This window comes from Sander lucioperca, chromosome 2 (assembly GCF_008315115.2).
Source record: "Sander lucioperca isolate FBNREF2018 chromosome 2, SLUC_FBN_1.2, whole genome shotgun sequence".
NCBI classification, from domain to species: Eukaryota; Metazoa; Chordata; class Actinopteri; order Perciformes; family Percidae; genus Sander; species Sander lucioperca.
In genome coordinates, this window is record NC_050174.1 from 16,095,248 (window position 1) to 16,120,591 (window position 25,344).

At 40.5% G+C, this 25,344-nt stretch overlaps 1 long non-coding RNA gene across 1 annotated transcript in view; it reads right to left on the minus strand.

Annotated features, from left to right (window-relative positions):
- Positions 1-19,723, minus strand: part of LOC116056842 — a 37,010-nt gene extending 17,287 nt beyond the window's left edge. The window contains exons 1-2 of the long non-coding RNA XR_004106677.2: positions 19,347-19,723; positions 5,065-5,160 (exon numbers count right to left, since the gene is read on the minus strand). This is a non-coding gene — a long non-coding RNA (uncharacterized LOC116056842). The remainder of the gene's footprint in view (positions 1-5,064; positions 5,161-19,346) is intronic.
- Positions 19,724-25,344: the final 5,621 nt, after the last annotated feature.

The window sequence follows — 25,344 nt, forward strand, 5'->3', positions numbered from 1 at the left end:
CCATCATTTGGAAAAAAATAAACAATATAAACATGTCCAGTGTTCACAATTTTGTACAAAGTAATAATAGCAGTCGTTGACGTTACTCAGATTAGCATGCACCTGATTTCATGAGAGCAGACTAGAAAATAAAGTGCAGTGTGATCTTGCATATGTTTGATAAGATTAACAATCAAAGTCCGCATAGTAATCTCAGCAAGGAGCCCGAACACCATGAGCAAGAGCAGGCCACAATTAATACATCATTATGCTCCACTACTGTTTATAGCCGTGAACATGCACAATACACAGCAAGACCGCCGACCAGCTAGTGTCTGTCTCAATATCCCCTGTATTAGACATGCAGGAATGTTAACATCATTATGCACAATTGTGAATGTCTGTCTCTGCCCTCCCCCCTTTTATTCCCCTACCATATTGTGTCTGCGGGTTAGTCAGTGTGTGTGTGTGTGTGTGTGTGTGTGTGTGTGTGTGTGTGTGTGTGTGTGTGTGTGTGTATATGCTGTCTGAAAGAGGGCAGCTTTATTTAAATATGTTTTTTGTATGCAAGTTGAAACAAATTAGTGATTGTTGTACTGCTTTGAGAACCTCTGAATACAATATTGTGAAACCATGTCAGTATTAGTATCAGCATTTTGTCGAGAGAAGTGATGCTACAGGAATTAATTTCATGAAAAGATACATGCTTTGCAAAATGATTCAATTTTTGTATTTCATTACATAATTCTGGGTTTTATAAATTAGGATTGGATCAAAACATTTTATTAATTTATGATGAAACACACATTGGCATATTTTACACCACAAACACACACTTTGAACACTGAACACTCAGCAACGCTGTGTTTTATTATCAATTATAAAAATGATGATATATAATTTAGGATGAAAGCAAATAGATGTTTAACTTTTAAGTACACAAATGAATGTTTTGCATGTTATATGTGCCGGATGCATGTTATATATTGTCCTGATGCAGTATATAGGAATCTACTAGTGTTTTAAATATTCATGGTGAGAACCAAATCTAATATCATATTACATATTTTTCTTTTCGTGGCTAAAGGAAAATGGAGACTGACTCAGTTCATCATTACCTAATCCCCCCAATTAGTGAACGCACTCATTAAAATATGTCACATGTTTGATCGTTAGCGCTGATGTTAATAATATCTGTTCTGCGTTTCTCTGGGGCGGTACTGTCGAAATAGTGCATCATTCCAACACACACTCACACGTACTGCAATGTTGTTTTCAGCCATTGCATTGCATTTGCATTGTGTTTTAGAACAGCGTCTTGAGTGAACACTATGCATTTTGTTGCATCATGAAAAAAACAAAACAATTTCGAGCAAAAAAGACAAAAATACAAAGCTACATATTGTTTAGGCATTAAGAAAAAAATCAGATCTATTTATTAAAAGAAGAGGAAACTCAAAGTCTCAAAGTCAAACTCTTGTTTAATTGTGCAGAAGAGATTTCGGAATTCAAACCAATATATATTTTTTGTTATCTGCCATAACTTAATGGAAGATTGTCTGGCAAGTAGTGTATACAAAGTCCTTGGCATCCCTCTGCTTATACAAACTCCCCTCCTGCCACCTCGCTATTCCTTGCTGCCAGCGATTTGCATTCATTTGCATGATTTTACGATGTGCATATCCTTTGTTCTGACTGTACTGTATGATGATGCAGAAGAAACCCTCCCTACGCAGCGTTATTACACAGCCCGCTGAAAGCTACTTGGATATTAAATGGAAGAAAAAAAAAAGTAGTTTTATGTTTTAATTATAAATTGATAAAACGAGATTTCCTCAAATTCCAGACTCATCCCTTGGTACACCAATGATAATGTAGTGCATCAGAATGAGGGAAAAAAGATGAGTAGTTTTTGAATTTTTGAACAACCATGGAAAGGACATATTGTGCTATCGCTAAGAGGCATGAACATCTGCAATATATAGCACGGATAGGGGATTGCATCCAAGCATGAAATATGGAATTACTTGACAAATAGGAAAAAAGAAAATTATAGATGGAAACTAATCTATTGAAAAGAAAAATATCTTTCACATATTTTACAATATTTCCATAAATAATGTTTATTTTCTCCCTCTTTTGCCTTCCCGGTTTAAGTCATCATTTATAATTGTTTGCTACTGTATTACCTTATCATAAAGAATTAAGCCTTTGCATTTACTACGCTATCTTTACTAGGCAAAATTGTTTGTTAATGAACCTACTGCAAAGCCTTCCTGTATTCTGGCGTCTTTTGTTCTCTGTTGCTGTTGTTTTATCTAAGACAACATGCACACACTCACACACACGCTGACGCTTTAGCACTTCTTAATCATGCAGACAAATGCAGACGACTTCATTAATCTCTGTGGGCTTGCACTGATGATACAGAAGCTGGCCTACAAGACTGGAGGGTTTATATCCACGAATGCGGCGCCACATTATAAATACTTACCCCCGCTGGCACCGTAATAGTAAGCAGCTGTACTCCAAATATGCATGTCTGATAGATGATTATGAGTATAGCATAGGAAATGATGTGATGCAATGTAAACAAACTATACTCTATAGTAAACATGCTGTGTTTTCATTAGGTGCTTATCTTAATATTCAGCATAACTATTCATAACTAAGGCAAATTTTACAGTCTAAATGTATGTTTTTTGTCTGAGTTTTGTGAAAATCATAGAGAGAGCGTAAAAGAAGAGAGAAATGCAACTCTCCAAAAAAGTCTTTATCCTTATTTCAAGTGGTAACCTATCCTGATATTGTCAAAGTGCATCTGTATCTGCAACGATGAAAAGCTGTCCTGGTTTCTTGTTCTGGCTTCAACCCATGGCCCTGCTATATTCTGCACACAGGTAATAGCTGATGGGGGGGGTAACATGTTACTCATATAAAAAGCCTACATCTCTAACTAAATAATGCAAAGTCAGATATAGGGGTCTATTGACCCTGAATCACATTTAGCTGGACTTTCAGCAGAGGGAGTAAGGTCTATCTAAGATAAAATGTTTGCAAAGATGTTCCACAGATGTTGCGTTTATTGTATCTTATTGGATCAACTGGAGAAAGCCATTGAAACTGAATTCAAATATCAGCTGTTTAATGCTGTACAGCAAAGTGTTCGATATTTGAAGCTGTTGACCCAACTTTATTATGCAGTGACACAATTCTGAAGTCTCAGTTAACAACTTTAACCTCTTTCACAAAAAGCTTATGATTTGGTCAACCTGATTAACACCATCATCAATGATCGTGGCTACACTCAATGTGACCTACTACAAAAAAGCAGCATTCCTGAATGCTAAGCTAAAGTTATGCTGGAATAACAATATGTATACAGTACATACTGAAATATACCAATGTTGAAGTCATAAGATATTTCCTTTGAAATGGTGCTATGGTGGCAAAAGCGTTAATTTTATACAAAAATGTAAATTGTGAAAATGTACTGAAGAGTTTGCTTTAAGACTCCATCTCTCTGTGGTATAGTCGAGATGACTTGAGCACTGACTTTTCCTACCCAGTGACTTGCCCTGCCCTTCTAATTGGCCCTTCTGAGCAGTCCGCCAAATGTGTGTGAGTATTGGGAGTAATTAGGACGAGTAACACCACCGCACACTGGGGCCCATGGGCGCTGACATACCACCTCTTCTCTTCAGCCACTTTTTTTTTTTTAGCATCACCAAGAAATAAACTTTTGAACTCTGAGAACTCTCAACACAGAACATCTCTGAGTCACTGGGGTATTTTCATTTGGTTACATTTTTTCATACCAAAGTGCCACTGTGTGGTATTGTCCTACCATCAAGAGCATAAGCCTAGCATCGGTACCAAGCGCTACTGTATATTTTCTGCTGACAGTGACAGGTGACAATCATTTCAGCTAGTGCCGCACAATGTGTACCACTAATATCCAAACACTTTGCACCACCTCAACCTCTGCAGACGTCACCTAGTTGCAAGAAAAATGGGGTCAAAGTAGAAATAAAGACAGCATAGATGGTAATCAGCTGCTGCAGCCAGCTAATATGATAACTATTTCCTTGTCATGAGAGAGAGCTCGGCTCATTAAAATGTTTGTCTCTCTTCAACATCATCAAATGTCATGTGTAATAATGGCTGAGGTCTAATTGATAGAGCAAGATGTCCTGCACGCAACGCAAACAATGCCAGGGCAGAGGGCAATTATTGTTACTGCATGGATTTCAATGTCCAGAGGAGATTTTTGAAATCACTTCCTGGTTGTAGCTACTGTTGGTTTGTTGTGTTGTGTAGTGTTGCGTTGTGATGATGAACAGTGAACAATAACCTATTTTTCCCCTGTGCTTTTTGTCTTTGGTATGGACCACAGGGCAAAGAATGGGTCATGGGATTTGATATTGCCCACATCGCCTGAGCTCCCTTCAAACCACTGTTATTCTGTTTACTGTGTCCTCTGGACCACTACTAACATATATGCCTTCATCCAACACACACATGGGCTAACTTTGCTGCAGGCAAACAGACACACACGGACACAGACTCACACAGAGACTCGCAGAGAGGGGGAAAGACAAAACCCTTGCCAACAAAGAAATTTGGCTGTTTTTGACAAAGTGTTCAACAATAACAATACATTTCTCAGGTAAATATCAAAATCAAGTGTCCCGTAAATAACTCAGAGCTAAGTGATTGTTGAATTTGAAAAAAAGAATGATTGTTAGATTGAGTTTCACTGGATGTTTTTTTGTCCTTGAATTACCAGAGCTAACAGTAAACCCACAAATATGGAACAATAGAGTTTAGGTGATTTAGCTGATGTTTCTGCCATATATAAAAATGCATAGCAGACAAATACACAAAAACTAAATGTTGTCATTGTATTGCACATGCCTACACATTTATGCCATATTGGCTATTACTGCACACGCACGCACACACACACGCACGCACGCACGCACGTACACACGCACGCACGCACGCACGCACGCACACACACACACACACACACACACACACACACACACACACACATATTTTGTTAAATTAACCCAAGCTCACCTCATGTGGTTCCAGTAGAGAGCAAAATCCCAGAGATCTCGTTTTGACCTCTACTTCCTGCTGCCTGTAGCTCTCCACAGCTCCCTTTCTCCATCACTGCAGCAATGAAAAACACACACACACACACACACACAGGTAGGGAGTGAATACGTATGCCAAGAGTTAACCTTTACATGTTGAATAACTCCTCTTGAGCAAATCGCAATTAACATATTCTCCACTAAAAAGAGAGGAGGGGAAAGCAAACGCAGAGTTATATGGTAGAAGAAGGAAACAGAGGTAGCATTTACCATCGCTACGTTGACTTGCAGGTATTCAGAATGGCAATAACTTTGTGCAAATGTCTGCTCAACCTTTACACTTTGCCACAAATAGCAAGTCAAATGCTTTGCAGATCATTTGAAAGTCATTGGAGGTATGTTTTTTCATACTCGAAAATATTAATATGAAACTTTGTTTAAATGTTAAGGTCAAGGTCTAAAGTTGTATTACTGATGTATAGATACTTAAATATATCACATGAAAAGAGATCATTTTGGTCTAAATTGCGAAGTTTTCCGGGTTAATTCTGGTGTATGCTAACGCAGTTTCAGCAGCCATGTTGTTGATCCTGGGTTGTAAGCCCATGGTTAGTTTTTTTGACCTCACACAGCAACATGCCAATGAACTTGAATACATCCTTAAACAATGGGGTAAATAGATGTAACTGCTGACATTGTCCTGAACCATGTAAAAAAACGGGTCACATGTCAAATACACTGTAGTTGAACAAGAATGACAAAAAAGTGCAGTTTTGACGTTACAAAGATTCAGAAAAATTGCTTTGGTTTTTATCCAACGCCTATACCAACTAATTTTATTTCAATGTGGTGATTATGACACAGTAGGAGGATATATATATATATATATATATATATATATATATATATATATATATATATATATATATATATATATATATATATACACTGTACGCAGTTTCTTTCTTCTGGATTTCTTTCCTGCTGTGTTCCCAAGTGATTAAGAGGCTCTTCTGGCATGTCACTATCAAACTGACAGATGCCACATTTTATTAGAGCTCCATATCAAAGTGCGCACACACACACACACACACACACACACACACACACACACACACACACATACATACATAACCTCACACTCGCACTGACACGCACACTGTCAGGCTGCTGCATGGCACTAATCAATAATAAAACCACACAAGATTCTTATGATTTAGTTCTCAATTTTATTTGTTTTTGTTTCATCAAATACAAACTCAAAAAATACATTAAAATCAAGGATCCTGGGGAAAAGAAACATGAACATCAGACAACCATAACCTTTAAATTGAATTACTGTAACACTTCAGGAGTAATAGGAAAAAACAATAAAAACAATTAGGATATATTTTTTAGGGCATATCCTCATACTCCCCATTGCAATGTTCTACACTGTTCTGGGTGTGTTTTGCGGTTGTGTCAAATCAGTGTGTGTGTGTGTGTGTGTGTGTGTGTGTGTGTGTGTGTGTGTGTTTTTAGCCCTACGGCAGGGTTTAGGGTAACTATACAGCACTCCCCCCTTCACCTTCACCCTGTTCCCTTTGCGGCTTGTGTGGCTTGTCTCATCCCATCTCCCTCCTGCTCCTCTATCTCCCTCCTCTGCTCCGCTCCCCCCTCTCCCCACCACTACTCTGCCTACATGTGGGTGGGGGGTAGGTGGGCTAGACTGGCGACAACAGTGCCAAGAATCATCCCCTGCTTTCTCTAAAGCAGCAGTGTGGTGATGCAGAAGATGCTAAATCTAGTGCAAATTGCATATGTATAAATATCAAACACAGTCACGCACAGGCAATATGAGGAACATACAGATCATAGACCTACAAGATTTCTTTTCATAGAGTGGAAAAATAAAAATGATTTAAGTGAGCTGCACCAATTTGAAACAGTGTAAGAAATTTAAAATTGGAAAAACTGTATATATATATCTTGACTTAAGTGATGCAGAACGCCTTTCTCACACTGTGTGACTCCTCACAAATGCACCTACCTATATGACAAAAAGAAGTAGTCATAGAACAAAAGCATTTCCTTTATGAGAGGTGTGTCTACTCTCCACCCCGATGGCTTTCAGTGTTTCATTATCCAAAGTCGAGGACTGCTTTGCCACCCAGCTCCCCCATGCTGCCTGTCTCATTTCCTCCCGGTAACAATCCATTAGCCAAGGCCAGGCTCAAACATGCAGCCGCTTAATTATTCTCACTTCTTTGGCAGCACGCCGGGGCGTACCACTCATCAGAGGAAACAGGGGAACAGCTGATATTGTATACTTTATGCATGTAAAAAGGGACGACAGGCTGACTATGACAAGGACACACAGCACACATAGACATAATATCCACGTACACACTTCTAGTATATAAACGTGATGACTTCCAGATGCACACACAGCAATATACACATAGCTACAGAAACAAATTTACACATACATTTCAAATAAAACTCTAATTGTAACAATAGTCAAATACCTCGGATGAAATATTATCTGGTGAACGTGTGTGTATGTGTGGGTCTGTGTCTTTGTGTGTGTGTGTGTGTGTGTGTCGATGCCCGAAAAATGGGGATGATGTGTGGTCTAATTCATCTTGAATAATTTCCTGCACATTCTTCCTCATGCTATGCCTCAGGAGCACTTCAGGATGAAAGGGAATGCTAATGTTGTGTCTGTATCTCACTGAACAATGTGTGTGTGTGTGTGTGTGTGTGTGTGTGTGTGTGTGTGTGTGTGTGTGTGTGTGTGTGTGTGTGCCCGTGTGTATGCTGCCTCACTAAGCACATTTATAATAATTAACACATAGGGGAGGTCAGCTACAGTGTGTGTATGTGACAGTGATAGTGAGTAAGAGAGAAGGAGACAGAAAATGATATAGCACTGATTTACATAAATTGGCAATATTGTCACCTACTTCCTTTCTTTGCTAAAGCATTTGTATTGTCAGTTTTGATGTAACAGTTTGAGAAATATTCTCACAAAAAGAACACGTTTTATCAATAAATGTTCAAAAAAGGTCAAATACTGCACCTTTATCCGGTTGAGGTAAGTACACTGATAGATGTGTGATATATACAATATGTTTTACTTCTGTGATGTGTGTCACTTTAAGGTGGCACACTCTGGTTGAAGATTACGGCAATCAAATAATTAAATGAACTCTTTGCACTAAATAAACATTATTAGCTTATGTGTAACTTAAATTATTTTCAAATAGAATTGTGTGTCCCATTACAATGTTTTGTCCAACTCAACTCAATAAACCTACAAATTTGTTTCTTGGGCTGAAAATACATAGAAATTGTTAAATTAAGATTCTTAAAATATTAGCAAATACCAGGTTAGTTCTGATGACGGTGCTGATATTAGCGATCGTACCCTATAAACGGCGTGTAATAGAAAGCTAAAAGCTAAACAATCTCGTAAGTGATAGTAATCGAGGGAATTAATACATGCAAATGAAACGCTCAGCATGCAGAGCTGCCGATGGCAGTAATTGAATAATCGACTTTCAGAGCTCCGTGTTCCTGTCCACATGCCACACAGAAATTTGTATTCGTTAATGTGTATGCGTGTGCGTGTCTATGCCAGCGGACATTTTAGGTCTACCCTCCTCACACTCTCACTACTGCCAAACGCCTTAAGATGGTGGCACCTTGAGGCAGTGAGAGACACTCATAGAGAAAGCCAACCTCCTCCTCCCTTTCCCCCTTCTTCCACCTCGGGTCCTCATGACAACACAGGACAGGCCCCCCTTCCTAACCCTTAGCCCCCCTAATAAATATTTCACTCACCCCTCTTTAATAAGGATATTAGGCGAGTACACCCCAGCCCTAGCGTATATGCATGGGTCCTTTTTCATTAAATTTACATAAAAGGGCCAGATGCTAATGCGAGCGTAGCAACTACTGCTCACTATTCTATATTCGCTTGTCCTGGCTCTCTAGTCCGAGAGCCCATATAATTTAATTGCCGAACTGCTTCTTTTTTTTAAATGGTTCCCTGTATTCAGATTGCATCTAGGGCTCAATACCATATGCTTTACAAAGAGCACAAAGACGGGCATATTTTAATTGTAGTGGCAGCACAACTACAGTATTTATGCTTATTTAATGTTTTTTGAAGCCCCTCCTCTTTTATGAAATGATAATACAGACGTGCTTATGCATAATGTGAAAAAGAAAAATCTGGATGTGCAGACAATACATACGGGTATGTTGGGTTTTTACTGAGTCAGAGCTTGTTCAAACATTAATTACCATTTCAACAATAAAAGCCATTTAAGGTTTAGAAACTGCATTATGCTAATATTGATTACTAATGTGACATTGAGAGTGAATAGAGTAAGAGACAATTAGACTTATAATTTACAAACAAGTACCTTGATACTGAGAGATCGTGGACATACATACGGTATACTGTGTATAAAAAACTGAGTATAGCAAATAGAATGGTGAGGCTGAGGGCCCCGATGATTGTAATTAATAGAGGATGAATTATGCAGTAACAAAAAATATATTATTTACACCCTTTCATCTTCGAGGAAGATTCAAAGCATATTTCAGATGCAATTATACTAATTTATTTATAGTGCATAGTATTTGCATAATAAAAAGCCAGCGAAGCACAGATATCCTAGGAGACAGGCTGACAGCCAGCTTTAGACCTGTAGTGCCAAAGTAACATTTGTGCATAAAGCCTTATTGTGTGCTGCCACAGTACTGATATCTAATCATGCAGCTACATAACTAAGAGTATAATGTACTAGTTGTTAGCAGTATTATCATAGGGACAAAGTGTAAAATGTGGCATGTTGCATCATATTATATTCTCTCCTACAACTTTAGCAATATTAAGTTTTGATTTGATTGCAAAAAAGCATTATCAGCTCACACAGTATTGCTTGCATTACACATTGTGATTCGACAAATTATCTTGTTACGGGTGTTAGAGAAACACTGAGACAAGATAACCACTATCCCATCTTAATGTCTACAGATGATTGTAATTATATATGTTTCAAAGAATAAAATGGACAGTAATTCTACTTAAATCAAAATAGTTACACAAATGTATGGTTTGACTTATCTCAAAATCTCCTTTTCTGTTTTCTTTTCTTGCCTCTAGATTGAGTCTTATTGCAGTGATCAGTTCTGTGGTCCTAAATATACTTATATACAAGGAAATGTAGGGATTGGTGTGGCAGACTAGCAAGCATACTGATGGAGATTTAAGATTAATAAGGCAGGTTGTTGGAAGTATCCATTTTGGCAACAACATTTTGGCTTAACTTTGGTTGTAACTGTCAGCTTGACAGACAATTAAGGGAATAAACACAAGCTCACAATTTAAAATAGGCTGACTATAATTATAGATAATCATAACATTTGCCTCAGAGCATCTGTGTCATGAAAGTGGTGTTTCACTGACACATTTTTTAGGACTCACTTTTAGCTCTCAAGTTTCACTTATAGTGGTAAAACTGTAAAAAGTTTGTATAGATGCATATTATTCTGTGTCATAACTACCAAAGAGATAGTTTGACTACCACAAGAGCTGTATAATTTCATCATGCCAGACAACAACAAACCGACACCATACAGACAACACAACTCTATCACTTTCAAACACAATCACATTATGTTACGTATGGAATAGATCTTTGTCGGCAATGCACATCCATGCAGTTAGCTGATGGGAGGGCCATACAGCGTGGCAGAGCACAGCATGCCCGCTGCTCCCCACAAGACGCTCAAGTGGCCATGCATGATGTCATTAAAATGGGCCCAACCATGACATTCCTCAGTGGATTATTGGCAAGTTATGGCTGGCTAGTTTGTTATGGAGAGAGGACCATCAGTTCCCTGTAAATCGGCATTGACACCATTCATGAAGCCGATGGCACCTTTTGAGCGTTTGTGTGTGTCAGTATGTGTGTAAAGACCAATTTACAATCTCAGACTTTGTTTTGCCTCATATACAAATCACAACCTCAGACTCTCACAATTCATTCAGCAGTTTAATTAACATTATGACTTCAATTCATGGAGAAAACTAGAGAAACGTAATCTAAATCAATCAACCAATACATGCGCGGTTACGTGACAGGAAACTCATTTGAACATTATGTGTCTACATTGAGCCATTGAGGGAGGGAGTGGGTGGCATTATGGTTTCTTGCACAGAGCACTCCACACACACATGCACACACACACACACACACGCACGCATGCACGCACGCATGCACGCACGCACGCACGCACACACACACACACACACACACACACACACACACACACACACACACACACACACACACACACACACACACACAGAAACCAAGAATCTGTCCTGCATTGGCAGGGGCTGATGCTGCCATGCGCACGGTGATCTCACCTACCGTTGCCGTGGCGACACCAACCAGAGGGAAAAGCCTTATTGTGTGTGCGCATGCGTGTGTTCGCGTGCGCTTGTGATTGTGACAGAAGCTTGAGCTGGAGGAAGAGAAGGAAGAGAAAGAGGAGGAGGTGGAGGAGAAGGAGGGCCTGCAGGAATTCACATTGTGCCTGGCTTGTTTAAGGTTTATGCCTCATTCACTTACTACCCTTTATCAGGGGGGATACTGAACCGGCCCTTTCAATTATCAAGGCAATAAATTCAGCATGACTGTGTCGTTAAAATAGCAGGCCAGTGCTTTAATGGGGAAAGGGCCAGTATATGGGAAGGGAAAGGGTGTATGGCAATTAATTTGCATGAGCTATATAGTGAGACAAAGATAAACAGGAGGGAACACATGCAGGGCTTCATGCAGACATGTTTAACCACTGACAAGCATACAAACGCAGGCAAGCACGTACACTGACTGCACACATGCATGTAAACTCCACTACTGCTGGCACACCACTACTCTTATTTCTCTTTAGGCAAACAGCCAAAATAAACTCCCCTACTACCAGCTGGTATTGTTGAATTATATTAGTGATGAAGAGCTAACTCAGACTATAGGGGTCATCTGCTCATCAATGGGTGGCAGTGGCCTGGCTTGCTCCACAGCCATGAATGCACTGAATTCATTACCCCTGGTGCACAGATGGTGTCTGGCTGCCTGTCTCAAGTTCAAGTTCATGTCCAGGAGACACACACACCCATAGAGAAAGAGAGAGACATGGCCCAAGCCAGACAGACAGACGTTGTTGACTGAGACACAGCTATTGTTCCCTTTCATCAACATGATGTAGTAGCCTGAATAGCTATCCGAGACGCCTGGGTCCGTTAATCACAGAGACAAACGCACAGGAAAACATACACACATGCAAACACAGACATACATACGTAGATGCAAATGGAGCCTCTCTCAGCATGGATATAGCCCTGCATTTCTGCTCAGTTAACCTGGATTAAATCATTTTGACTGTAGCTAATATGGCACATGACGCTTCATGGTAGCTCAGAATATGACAACTTTTCCTACTGAAAAATAACTAACCACTTTGTTATTGCAAAACATCTGGGAGTAGGCCGCAATTAGTAACAAAAAATACAGCCATGCAACACATATACACAAATGGCACCCGTATGACGACAATATTCACATCCTTTGTCTGGCACAGGAATTACCCTGGGCCGATACACATTATGAACCTAATACTGCACCTGCCATACACGGCACAGAGGCACAGAGGAAGCACATATAAATCCCGGGCACGCTTACATAAAATATGCTGATTGCCCATCCAATGAATATGAAAACACCTTCCATGGTCGCCATGGTTTTGTTACTTAACAAATCACGTGACAACAATGGCTGCGGTGCACTGTATGTGTGAGCGTGGAAGGAGGGCACAGCCAAGCGTGTAGCCCCTATTTACTGAGGAGAAGGAAAGGGGACCGTCAACACCCATTTCAACACGCATAGTCAAATCACACGGCTATGTTTATATATATGAAAATATGGGGCGCTGTGAAATGAATGACAGGGCCTTTCTTTCTCACCAGCATGCTTGAATGGCAGAAACACTTCTATAAATAATATAAAAGCATACCTCACACACTAGAAGACACAATTCATCCTTATTTCTAAAGAAACATGGAATGGTGGAAGTGCACCTTTACACTATCAGGTAAATTTGAAATTTAGATATGGAGTCCACCTCATCATCACTGATAGAGAATACTGTACAGTTCATTATTTCTAAGGACTCAATGCAGCAGTGGCTGCCAGTGTTCATAAAAAGCACTAATGTGAACCATTGGTGAGATTTACTCAATCTCCAGAGACAGGCAGCAAACCGCTGCCAAACCATACTGCATTTCTCCTCCATGCATCCCAGGAGTACTGAAGGTAGCTGAGAAGGGAGATGCATGCAAGTGTGTTTTGCAGCTGTTTGAGACATGTGATGCTGCTCTCTCCTGCCAAACAGTACATCTCAGTATTGCACTGCATTTCCTGTGGACTGTGTGGACTATGGTCCTTTTTTACAGGTCAGTATTGTGGAGGGATGAATCAAGCCAGTGATTTAGTTTATCTTGTGCATACTGACTTATGTCTCTTAATCTCTAAAACAAATACAGTGCATCTGATGAACATAGGCTTAAATATAAATAAACAAGAGCATATTTAGCCTATTTAATGTCTTGTTTGAGTGAAGAACTATTGTAAGAAAAAAAAATAGAAAAACTGTACAGGTTTTGTGAGAGAAGCACACGTGCTGTTGCAGAAAATTTAGTGAATGATATGAGATGGCTTAGTTACAGATACTACGTTTTTTTTCTACTCTGGGTTGACATTTAGTGTGGCCTCCAGACTTGAAAACAGTGTTCCCTTTCATACAGCTAGACGACTAATTCAATCGACTTAACCGAGGACAATAAGACTTGTTTTATTCAGCGCTGCTCAAACCAAATTGTATTCTCAAATTTTCTTTCGGGTAAACGACCTGGTATTGTATGCTGTCTTTGACAGGGGTCGGAAACAAGAGACATTAGTTTTGTCTGACGGTGTGAGAAAGTCGGCAAGAGACCTTTTCAGCGAAGGCGGTGTTGAATTCAGCCACTGTGGCTCTGTTTAACACTGCACTTGTATCCTCACTCTATTGCAAAAAAAAGAGACAAGAGACATAGGCTACACACTTTCTACGAAGGTCCAATGAATGAGGAAACAAGTTCATTCTTAAATTGTCAAAACGCGTCAATAAAACGATCAAGCCTGTTTTAAACACGTGGTCTATGCAGGAAACAACCTATCATCTGACAGCTGTAGCAATCGTCAAGAGCGTAACAGTCACATCAAGGGTGTATGAAACTACATCACTTATTTATAATAAAATAAGTGCAACCTCAGCAACAAGAGCAAAATCTCGCGTTAATGAAAGCCTACATTCGTTATAGCCTACAATAGCCTATTTTTATTTTTATTTTATTTTATTAAGAAGGGCCATGTGTTCTTTGACCTAATAAAATATGTCATTATTGTAAGAGTTGGGTTTATCCTTAAGCAACTCAACTACCAATATTGCACTTATATCCCCCACAATTATTATAAGTATGTTGTTGTTAAATAATATGCGCCTAACTAATTTTCTTCCAGCAACCTTGATCTCAAATCCGTTCATTGTCAAGTTCAAATACACGCAATTCACATAAATGTCACATATTCAACTGCCTCAGACTTCTCTATGCAACATTATCTGCACTGTTCCTAATTCTCAGGAGAAATCCAACACCTGGTTCCGCGCCGGAGTGGGGCCATGCAGGATTACAGAGTAGCAGCACATCCCTTTTCAAATTCATAAACCCGCATAGTTTTAAGATAATGACCCAAAGTCCTCATTATCAGTACAATTGGCGAGACATTACGCATTCAAAACCGTTACTACTCCAAGTTTAGGAGCGCCGCGTCGGCTGGGGCTGGGAAACGTCGCCTCTTTCTTTGGGGATGCAGATGAGTCTGGTGCACTTGACGTCTTTTCATGACCCATGTCGGCCCCCATCCCCCCTCACAGCCCCTCCAGGCCCTCACGGCGCTGTCTGTCATATTGGGCCCGGGCATGGCATTGCCACTTGCCCCACCGAGCGTGGGAATGGGATCGTCCAGTCGTTCACATCTCCTGCACTGCGGTTAACGGAATCAATTAAGCAGGCCCGACCCCCCCCACCCACATTTCCCCCCTTACTCCCTCCCTCCTGTCCTCCCTCTTCTGCCACCTCCCTCCTTCTCCTAACCCCACTCCCCACCTCTCTCTCTCTCTCTCTCTCTCTCTCTCTCTCTCTCTCTCTCTCTCTCTCTCTCTCTCCATTTTTGTCAGTTCAGTATCCGTCCTAATTATTACTGTTTGGGATGCCAGCGCCGTTTCCTGGCCGGACTCGATCATGCTGAAATAAGAAGCACGGAGGCGCACACGTGGGTTTCTACAGAAGCCCCAAATGTCACTCTTTCATTTCAATGAAATGCTCAAGATGAGCCAAGTTGAAATTTCATTCTAATTAAATAATATTCAAAATCATACCTCATGTTACGATAAAATATGCTATAAATATTAACATGCAATATCAGGCATGAAGGGAAGTTTAGTGTGTGTGTGTGTGTGTGTGTGTGTGTGTGTGTGTGTGTGTGTGTGTGTGTGTGCGTGTGTGTGTGTTTTAATATAGGTGGGTAGACGTGTGTACAACAATAATGTACATTATGATCTCTGAAAAAGTAAATCACAAAGATTAAAAGAAAGCTGTCCCTTCCTGGTGACAATATCAAACTTAGCCTATGTACATTGTGGGGAAACAAGACAAAATCAATCATAACAATGTAAAAGTAAAGTCACTTATATAAATAGCATCTACAATATCTGGTCCATGGGAAAATTGAGTAATACGTCATGAGTCCTCCACAAGTCCTCGACGAGTCTGGAAGTAGTTTTTACTTTCGGTTATCTAGCTTTATGACGAGCAGAACACTCATACAGCTAGATAACCAAAGATAACAACCCACTTCCCAATCTTCAGCAATAATCCACATGTACATTTCCTCTTCTGGTCTCCTTGCAAGTTGTCATCTCTCCGAATATAAATAGCCTATATTAAGCAAAAGTCATCAGTGTCCTTTTTCAAGTCACAATGTGCATTATATTCCTTAAATTCCCTTTTTGCCATTGAGGGCCACTATTGCACAGCCCAAACTGTTATACACCCGGCGTAAAAAGGCGGCAATTCTTCGAAAAATGATATATAATCCCAATGTTAATGTCATATTCACTTGACATCACCCAATATTACAAACTTGAAGTAGGCCTTGAAAATCGCGGGTAAAGTGCAGTCATCCTTGCACAGGGGCCCTAATTTGCAATGCAAATAGCTCCAATCCCACAAAAGGCTCTTTCGCCTCTATTAAGTCGTTGTGGCAGTAGCAATAGATATCCTGTGAGGCCGGCGGAGAAGAAACACGGCAGAGAAGGGGAAAATCCGGTTTCCTGTGGAAAGTGCAATAACGGCACAGGGAATTACGACGCAAATGTTTCGGATTATGAAGACAGGAGCTTGTTTTTTGGCCAAAGAGAGTGTCAAGTTGTCCGTTCACATCCAGCATGTACTTAAGGAGAGATAAAGCCGATGACTCTGAGCCATAGGGTCCGTTCTGCAGGCTGCATGGTCGGTCGGTCTGAAAAGAGTGGGGGAATAAGGGCCATCCCCAAACGATAGGGGGGCTGGGGGTGGCCAAAATATGGACCAACCCCGGTGAGGTCAAAGGCCTCGGACCACGACAATGTAACTGCGGTGATGTCATGAAAAAAAAATCGCAAATGCACCCTCTTATCCATGCACAATCTCCATCCATTACACCGAGCGCGCTGGAATAAGTCCGCCTTGCATCGAGCAGTCTGCACGCCTCTCACACAGGGATGGGAATGGATGGCAGGGAATCCATGTGGTTTTTTTACACAGAAAGAGAGCGATTCAACTGCTTTTAAGAGACGATGCGATCAGATTTAATATCTATTAAACAATAAAAATGAAACCACTGAAGAGAGCATCCTGGAGCAGCCGGAGCGCCAGCGTCTGCTGTCTATCCAATGTAGGATACATTTCCTATTCGCAGTAACACGCTACTCGCTCGCTCATTGCTCTCCTTCTCATATTGCGGTACCACTATTTGAGTTAAATTGCTCTCACGTACTTGATTTCGCGTCGAATTCCTTACTATTGTAGCCCCGCGTTTTTTATGCCATGGTCGCATTCGAAGGGTATAGACTACAAAGGTATTCATGTAAGCTCGCGGTGTCGCCGCATGCGAAATATAGCCCAAGCGCTTCGCCGTGTACGCGTGTCAACCCCAGAGAACTGTAAGTAGTTAACCGATAGCTTAGCACAAATGGGTTACAATATAGCCTAGGCTCTTTGGAAGTGGGTCAACAATAACAAACAGTGGAACATGTGATGGATCATGGGCAGGAGCATGCAACTGCAGGTGACTGAGTCCGTTTATGGTAGGCTACCTTGTGCTCAACTTTGATTCTGTTCGGACCATAAAACACTCCCAATTGAGGAGAAAAAGTTAGCCTTTGACAGCAATCGACTCAATTCATGTGTCTGCATATGAGTGAGACCTTGTGATTGTGTGTGTGTGTGTGTGTGTGTGTGTGTGTGTGTGTGTGTGTGTGTGTGTGTGTGTGTGTGTGTGTGTGCGCGCGCGCGCGCGTGTGACAGGAGAAGTGAACTATCAGAGGATGACAAATTAACACCGTATTATTTGTAACTGGCATCATCAGCTTTTTTTTTCAGGTGTGCCATTTACTTGCTACAGTTTTAGATCTGGCTCTCAAGTTTACTCTCGTTTCGTCGGTGGGAGGGGCAAAGCAGAGGTGTTTTAATGAGCAATCATGAGTCACAAGGCCTGTGCATTTCAATAAGGGATTACTTACTAAACAGCACTTTGTCCCTCAAATGTTCAGCCAATCTATTGCATTCTTGTTTCGATGTTTAAGTCACCCCTTTATAACATATTCCACCTGCAACATATGACACAAGAATGTGTCCAAATGGCACTTCTATAAGAGGAAATACTCACAATTCACTAATTTACGCATACATTGTTCATCTCTTTATTTCTTGCGTGTCAATTGTCACCCATCCACAATCACTCTATCCCCCTGATGTGGAGCTGATGAGTAGTAAACTGTAAGGCTAACCTGATATCATTAAGCTCAACATTATAAAGCACACCTCATTAGGGTAAAGGAGGCTTCAGAATAGGCCTCCCACACAGAGGCCATAATTTAATCACTGCACACCATTTTTCAAACTTACAACGTGCTGATCCTCTTAAAATAGGTAATACGATGTATTTCAGTGAAGGTTAATGACACAGTGCTCTATTCGTATTATTAGCTATATAATTTTAACAAACGAGGCTTTCGTGCGTAATAACACATGGATAAACATACATTGTGTGACGATTTTGGTGACCTCATTCATTCAACGTAAACCGAACTTTCTACTTTTGTTTCATCACATTTCAACTCGTTTTCTGTAGAAAAAAAATTATCTCGCAATTTTTATCTGATTTGCTGATGTGTTTCTGCACGTAAATGAGTCTGTCCCTTTTTTATCCTTTCTCTGAAATAGCCTTATCTCAAACACATGAATAAATAAACGAAATGACATTTCTGACACGGTATCGAGTCCACACTAATAACACAGACAGTGTCTTCACTTGTATATAGGCCTAATAATAATGATAATTTCAGGCAATACAGTTCTTAACAATATGTTCGGGTTTTTTTAACTAGAGGAACAAAAGCAGATAACCAGAGACGCATCTACTGCTTTAGAAATACTGCCGAATAAAGTCTAAAGTGAACTTAATTGCAGAAGGCAGGATCCAAGTAGAGAAGCCGGCCATAAAGTGCACAATATTAAAGTCATCATTATATCACATACCAGAGACAGACTTTACTAAGTTACCGGTCAGTTGGAGTATATACGGTTGCTTTTTAAAGGTTCCAAAAAGTCTAATCAGTGCGCCCTAATTCCAAACTGCGAGGAAACATTCAAAAACTTCACATTTCATTATAAATACGTGGAATCTCACCACGAGTACTCGTTCCTTGTCAACTCTTAATACAACAATCACTGTATATTTCTCATCGATAGCCTTATATTTAACTTTTGCGCACATGGGAAACCTTTACGCACACTATTGCATCCACGCAGCCTATTAAAACAGGCACAAAAGTTGCACTTACTTCCTAAAGGTCAGTCAAATCACTGCAATCGACCAGAAAGCGTCCCAAGCAGGAAAAGAAGAGCGGTGTTCAGTTGGGTCCGTGTGTACCGTGATGTGGTATATGTTCCCCTCAAATATCCCAGCCGTATTATTTGGTGGGGGGGGCATCACTTTAAAATTGCCGCTAACACACAGTAGCCTGCATTTAGGCGTGCTTCGGCTGCTCTGTGCAAAGCATGAGCATATCCCAAGCACATGATAGACGAAGAGAAGGGGGAGGAGGAGGAGGAGGAGGAGGAGGAGGAGGAGGAAGGGAGGGAGGGATGGGGAGAGAGATCTAGTGAGAGAGACAACTTTCCCATAACGTCTACAAGCACCAAATAGAAAAGTGCATGCACAGTTGAGCTCTCGTGTGCAAGTCGTCCTCCCCCCCCACCCCACCCCGTTGGTGGTGCGGTGGGATGAGGAGGGAGGAGGTGATGATGAGGAGGAGGAGGTGGTGGGGGGTAGGAGGGGATATAAAGTCCATCCTTCTGTGTGAGGAGAGGACGTGCTCTGAAATTCAAACAAGTTCCCTCGGTTCTTTTGTTGCACGCACGAACTGAGGCAGCATTGTCCGTGGTTTGGCGTGGACCTCTCCCTCCTTTTCCCTGACCAGGTTACGAAGTGAGCCCCGCAGTTGGGTGGTAATGAATTTGCTGCAGGCGCTTCGCTAAGACGCTTTGACAAACGGAACGAATTTACCGGTTTTCAGACAGAGGGGAAATGATTTGCTACATGCAATTCCCAAACTAAGTCTCGAATGAGGTCTATCAATCATAAAAAGAAAAGGGGAAACACGGCTCTTTAAACTTCATTCAAAATGTTTGATTTGGGCTGTGTGTACAGTATAGGCCTGCTGGACCTATGAATGTAACCTTGCTCCCACTATCCTAATAAGAGGTAATCTTGTAAGACTCACACACAAGCGCGCGTGCCCCCTCCCAAAGTGGACACACACACACACCCACCCACACACACACACACACCCACCCACCCACACACACACACACACACACACACACACACACACACACACACACACACACACACACACACACACATACACACACACACACACACACACACACACACACACACACACACACTCAGCCTAGAGAGAGAAGGGAAAGAGAAATCTTTCACACAGAAAAGTTAGAATGAGGTGACCTACTTGTCAGTAGCCTATAGCCCGTGTCTTTTCTTGGTGATGACATACTTTCTTTTGTTTTTGTTAATATATTATAAAGCTCGACTTTTCAGCTAAATGACTTGGAGCGCTTTTTACTCTGCAAGAATGCCACTTCTCTCTGTCTCTGGCGCAAAAGCGTCAGGCTACAGCTGCTCTGTTATTTTCACAGGTCACAGTTTTCAGATATTAGAAAAATCCAATTTCTTTTTCAAAATGTTATTTTTCTGAATGTCTCATAAGAAAATTGCAAATGTCAGAAAATCATAATGTGACTGAAAAGACAGCAAACTGGGAACGCAGAGCATCCTCTCTCATATTACTCCCCCCACACTCCCTCCCTCTTAATTGCAGGCGTATCCATTTGAATCAACCGAATTCACGTTTTAGTTTAACAGCGAGGGCACGTTCAATGACGTAGACAAGCATTTCAGCTACGTGCAGCCATATTTAAATACATCAAGGCAATTAGCGCATCAAAATATGCAAATCCCGCTTACTACATAGTCCGCCCGGCCGCAGTCGGAGTAATTCCCCCCCAGCCAGTTCTTGGGTGTTTGATTGCCGTTTTGAAAGCCAGCCTTGTTTGTTTTTCCAAGAGGCTTCGTTAATGTGAACGGGACAGAAGGGAGAGATGAAGAGAAGGGGAACCATGGCTCCTGCGTGGAAAACCGCCCATGCGTAATGAGACGACCCGCTCCGCCATTCTCAATTCTCCGACGCCGTTGGCTCTGGTGTGCGTATTATTTTTAATATTGATGCATATTCAGTGGACAGATTTGCATTGCATACCTATCGCTCAGTGTTTATTTTACACGATCGCTGTAAAGCCCTTGTTTATAGCCTGTTATGGCGATTTCATTTTTTACATAAAATCTCAGACTTCATGTACACGTTTTCGGTTAATGTGACGTTGACTACAGTGACACGATATCGGCGACATTTGGGTTTTAATGGTAAAGATTTTCTCTAATCTGAAGGATGTAAATCGGCGAAAGCCTTTGAATACTCATATACAGCATGCATGAACAAAGAGCTCTCTGGTGGGCAAACAATAGAAGAGATTCAGAGGTAATACTGAGGAGGTGATACTTTAAGATCGACACGGCTGGCTCATAACAAGAGAATGACTCGGGCTGTGCGAAAACTAATAACCAAAAAGTCTCCTGCGCAGTTTGTAAGAAATCCAGTGACGCAGCGCTGACATTTGGGCTTTACAATGGCTCAGGCTGTCTCCTCTGTGTCCGTGCGCGCGCGCATAGTGGTGCCAGGGACGAGCGTGCGCATGCAAGTGCAGTGCGTTTAGAAAACAATATTACCACATAATATAAAATAGAAGACAGACATTTCCATTCAAGTATCTTTACTTTGATTTTTTTCCCTCTCTTTTACAAAATCGCACTTACTGCGTCTCTGTGATCTCCTAAATCCTAGTCCTAAATCAAGTCCTTTTTTAACTTACCTCCAATTAACCAACTCCAACGGTGCTGCTGCTGTAATTCGGTGCTTGGCTTCGTGTGGCGTTTCTATCAAGTTTTTTTGGGATGTTTTTTTCCAGGAGGGCAAACTTTCTGGTATCGGCCAAAGCAGATGCAGTCCCTACGGGCTACTCCCCTCGCCATTCAATCTGGCTCTTAAACTGCTCGTGGCTCAACACCAGTGGTCAGGCTGGCTCACGTACAGATATTCGAAGCCACAGGGGACCGTTACCCCACTCATATTTTACTCATCACTGAAATATTAGAGTATTTCGTTACTCAAAGGTGGCTCCCTGGAAGTCCACTCATCATCCTCTGTTGTATCGCCCACACACACCTTCGTTTACCCTAAAAAATGAAAATAACCAAATTCACGAAGTGTTAAGACTTTCTAGTGTTTCACGCTTTGGGTATGGATACAGTCAAACTATAGGCCTATTTTATTTCCATTAAAATGTAGATATATTTGTTCTTAATGACGCGAGAGGAGTTTTATAGGAAGGGATCGGGAAAGGGGATGCTTGATGATTTAACAAAACTAATATAACCTAGGCTACTTATTCTTTCGATTGGTGGGTGTCATCTTCTCACTAAAAATAATCAATTCGTTAACATTACTTCTTTCTGGGAAATGTGGATCTTCACAATTTGAAAGGTAGATCACATGAGGTCTTTACTTACCTTTATACACTATATTTCTCTTGACCATAGTCTACCATGGGCTACAGGTCTGTGTCTAATGGGAGTTAAAGAGTGACTCACATTGTAGGCCTTTAGGACAATTTATCAACACCGGGACACTCTCTGTTCCTGTTGATTAAATGACTTGGTTGCATTTAATACAACGCCGATTTCTGACAATACAGCCACCAGGCCGCGTGTTGGAGTCAAAGAAAATCAACAGTCTTGCAGATTCCAAACAGACGAGTTGTTGTGGTTGAAAACAGGGACAAACTAAATAAGACAGTTTTTTTGTATTTACAGTTCTATATTAAAATGCTCTTATATGGAGATGTAATGTAACCAATAATTCGGCTACATTTTTCATTTAAAACGAGGCTAACGAAATAAGCGTGGGCGGTCATTTACTTTCCAGATATCACCAGTGAGGCAAAAAGATGTACAGTATTAAAATACATATATATATATATATATATTTTTTTTTTTTTTTTAATATATATTTTTTGTATTATTTGTGGCCAAACATCAGCTTATGATGCAGTTTATAACAGGAACAGGTGAGCCTGGTCTGGCACAGGAAACGGTGTTTTCCAAATTGGAGTAATGAAACACCTCCATAGTAATGAAGCAGCCATGCTTTTTATTTCAAAAGCATACCTGCAGTTGTGAAGGAGGTGCCTCGTGCACTGATGAACACTTTTCCCCTTTTAGTAATAGGCTATACAAACAGAAGTCCATAGCGTTTAGCCTATGTGTAATAATAATAATAATAATAATAATAATAATAATAATAATAACCGTTAGTATTACGTCGCAGTTGTTTTTACTTCATATTACATATTCTTTTTAAAATCGGATGTGTAGATTGAAATGATCAGGCATGGATATTCTGCATCTCTCACTACCATAACAAAAGAGTGTTAGTGGAGCAGTTAGTGGAGAGGGCTTATTTATGTGTGGTCGATCTCCATGAAGTCTTTGGACTAACTAACCCTAAGGACTGAAGGGCAGACTGAAGAGGATGAGGAGGGTTAAGGGGGCTTTGACTAGACGACTAAATGGTGACATCTAGCGGTGATTTGAGAGAATGTTGATGATGAAAATGTGGCCCAGCCTTCACGGACACAGAAGTTGACCACATGTACACCGGCTGCTGGCGCCAAATACATGCGTGTAAAATGCCATGCACAGTGCATGCACGTGCACAATCTTAAAAAGCAGAAGTAGCCTGTTTTTGTTGAAGGCATAAATTGGCACAGCCCAGTCAGATAAGATAATACACCTACATCTGATTGGCGTGTACATATCCTGCAAAATGCGGCACTTGTAGCATAAACTGGGACACATTGTCAACAGTTTAGGTTTCTGCAGTGTTAAAACATTATTTAGGCCTACTTTTTTTTTTTTTTGTTAATTTGAATATGCTGTCTTTTTTTTCTTTTTCTTTTTTTTAATAAAATGTTATTTAGATCGAGACTTTAATGTGCTTGTTCTTTCATATTCTCTGACCTTAGGCTACTCTTGGTTTTTAATTTGCGTCGCATCTGCAGCGTTTAACAGGAGACTGATCACATCTGAGCATCCTGTTTGCCAGTTCAAACGGTGACGTGTTTTGCATCAGTCTGACCTTTTAAAAAATAGTGAGAACTGTTGTCACAATCGATTATTTCAGACAGATAATACATTGTATTGTGCCTCCAGCGACTTTATCAGCCTTCTTGCTCACAGGCTCCTGGAACTAACCCTTCGAATTCACCAAAAGCTTAATGCAATAAAGCAGTGGAGGGACTTCATGGAGAGCGGCCTAATTAAAACCTGCGAAAACGCATTATAGTAACCTGCCAAGACAGCTTAGAAGACTTCATATATACTGCAGGAATATTGTCGAGATAAAAATACTATAAACTCTAAAACCATAAAACTCGCTTGGCAGCATTTAGACACACATATCCCTATCGGAATATTGCAGTAATACAGCAAATACAATGCAAATATATCGTTACAGGAATGTCATATAAACTAACTCTTGAGTACCGTAATCATAGTATTATAGAGCGTTTTTTAAGAGTATACTTTTTTTTTTTCGATCGCAGCATGCCTGTAGACTGTGGAGGGATTTTACTACATCTATGATTTCGTTATCTTCGATTTTTTGCACAATTGTTATGATAAAGGTACGTGTTTGTGTCTGTAGTTACATTTTTTTGTGAGATAAAAGAAAAATCCAAATTGTGTTTGGATCTGTTTTTTTGAGGCAACGTTATAACACAACGTTATAGTTACCAGTGTTTTTATTTCTGTTTTTTTGTTGTTGTTGCGTGTTTTAAAAAAAGAAAAGAATCAGCTTCAATGTATATGATATATATATATATATATATTTTACTATTAACTTCTTTTTAGATGGAAAATCGAACTCCCTCATTAATAAAATAATGGGAAGCGACGCAAACACACACATAAAGCCGGAGTTTAATGGGGTTATTTGGAAAGAATGGCATTCCATTGTGTTGATTTTACAATTCAAATGTTAATGAATCATTGATGATGAAACATCAAAAGACAAACGTGTTTACATGTAGGCTTCACCTGCAGGTAGGCCTTCGGTTAGTACATGTAGGCCTACTGTCTGT